Genomic DNA, 2,248 nt, shown 5'->3' with positions numbered 1-2,248 from the left:
ATTTTAATTAATAAATTTTATTTCTTAAGATCACACTGTCTTGGATGCTATCAGTAACCTCATCTTGATTTATTTTAAAGTAACCTTTTAACTAAAATTTTTAAGTACTTTAATATGCATGTGGAATGTCTTGGACTTTCCTTTTTTAAGAGGCCTTTGCCTTAGGGTGTGTGCACTCGCTGGAGAGAGACAGCAACCGAGAGAGGGAAAGTAAGAAATCATTCCCCAGGGGAGATGGCCACACCACAATCCCTTCTCTTTTATCCTCTTCCCAGAATTGTGGGTATGCATGCACATGCATTCAACATGATTTTCAAGCCACCAGATCTGGGACTCAAACCACGGTTGGCCATGTAGGAGTTCAGCACATATCCGTAGACTTTTCTCCTTTTTGTTCTTGATCCAACCACATTTAGTCCTAGTGGTTGGTATGCAGTAACTACAAGAGTGGGGCATTTCTCTCTGATAGAAAGTGATAAGCAATGGGGGCTGGCAGGCGACATGGTGGTTCAGAGCGTTGGACTACCACGTGGCTGACTGTGGTTCGAGTCACAGACCTGGTGGCTTGCTTTCTCTTTCTCTTTCTCACTCTCCCCCTCTCTGGTCAAATGGAAAAATAAATAAGTAAATAAATAAACAAAGTTAGAGAAAATAATTATTTAAAAAAAGAAAGTAAGAGGCAATACACAACATTCTGTGACTAAGCCATAGGTCAATGAGTCTAGACTTACATATAACAGCTTGGAATTTATTTCAGAAATTTGCCAGTGAGATTTGGGCATATACGTGGGAGGAGTCTTCTAAAAGTTCATGGAAGTGCATATTATAAAAAGCTGTGTATAGATTTCAATTGTTTTCTTGCACTAGAAAAATATTTACATATTGATCTAGTTTTTCCACAAGCTTTTTGAAGTCCCTTCACACTAGCACTTGATGGAACAGGTACTGCCTTTGTAAACTGTTGCCCTCTGACCTCAGCGCCCTCCATATTCTCAGTGTTAACCTAGAAAGGTAAACGGAGTCAAAGTATATAAAGCAAAAAAGATTTTATTTAGGCTAAGCTTGAGTGTTGTACCAGCATGCAGCCCTGTGAGCATCCTTAGGGAGCCCCGCACATGCTCACCAAGGTCTTACAATACTCAGACAGGGTTTAGAGGCAAAAATCACAGATGGAAGGAGAGAAGGGAATGGACCCCAGGCTATCAGAATCAATAGCAAAATGGTGCCAGTCCCAGGTTCGACTGGCAGTGTCCGGGTGGATGATTTTGCAGAAGTCATCCTTGTGTCAGACTGCAAGGTTGTGATTCCGGTACAGTTCTCTAAATAACGGTTATAATGTTAGCATAAGAAAACACCTCCTCCATGGAATTCCTGGCTTGGTTTAGTTGGGGTTGACATAAAGGATTTCATTTTGATCCTGAAAAACTCTCACATGAGATGCCTGAAAACTTTATACAGCATTCTCTCTTCCCTTTTGTCCTTTCCATTAGTTTGTCGCTGGTACCCACAGACACAATGAGAGACCCAGCCTCGTGACCCTCTGAGCTCAGCTAGAGGGAGTCAGAGAGCATTTCAGATGGAAGGAGGCCCCAAGAATATGGAGCATCTCGAAACCTCATTGCTAGTGTGAATATAAAATGACAAAATCTCTTAGGAAAAAAGTTCGGCAGTTTCTTATACAGTAAAACATACAGCTACTTAGGATCTTACAAATCTACTCCATTGCATGCATTCAAGAAAAATCAAAACATGCTTCACAAAGACTTGCACGACAATGTTTACAATAGTTTTTATTCATTATGTCCAAAGACTGTAAATAATACAAATCTCTATGAATAGATGAATGGACAAATTATGATGTATCCATACAATGGAATTCTCATATACACACCAACACTGATGACTCAAACATATTACGCTGAGTATAATAAAAGAAAAACAGACATGAAGGAATATATATTGCATGATTCCATTTATTTAGAAATCTAGAAATGCAAACTAATATGTAGTGGCAGAAAGCAGATCAGAGCTTATTGCCTAGACTGGGGATGAAAAGGAGAACTTTCTACCAAGGGTCCACATGGGGTGATGGAAGTTTACGAGACTTAACTGTAGTGGTGGTGGTTTTGGGTGAATACATTTGTCAAGATCCATTGAGTTTCAAATAGATACAGTTGATTGTACATAAATTATACTTCAATAAATTATACCTCAATAAAACAACAGTTTAAGAAAAAAAAGAACATCA

Source organism: Tupaia chinensis, unplaced genomic scaffold (assembly GCF_000334495.1).
Source record: "Tupaia chinensis unplaced genomic scaffold, TupChi_1.0 Scaffold145093_1, whole genome shotgun sequence".
NCBI lineage: Eukaryota > Metazoa > Chordata > Mammalia > Scandentia > Tupaiidae > Tupaia > Tupaia belangeri.
Note: the sequence above shows the minus strand (reverse complement) of the source record.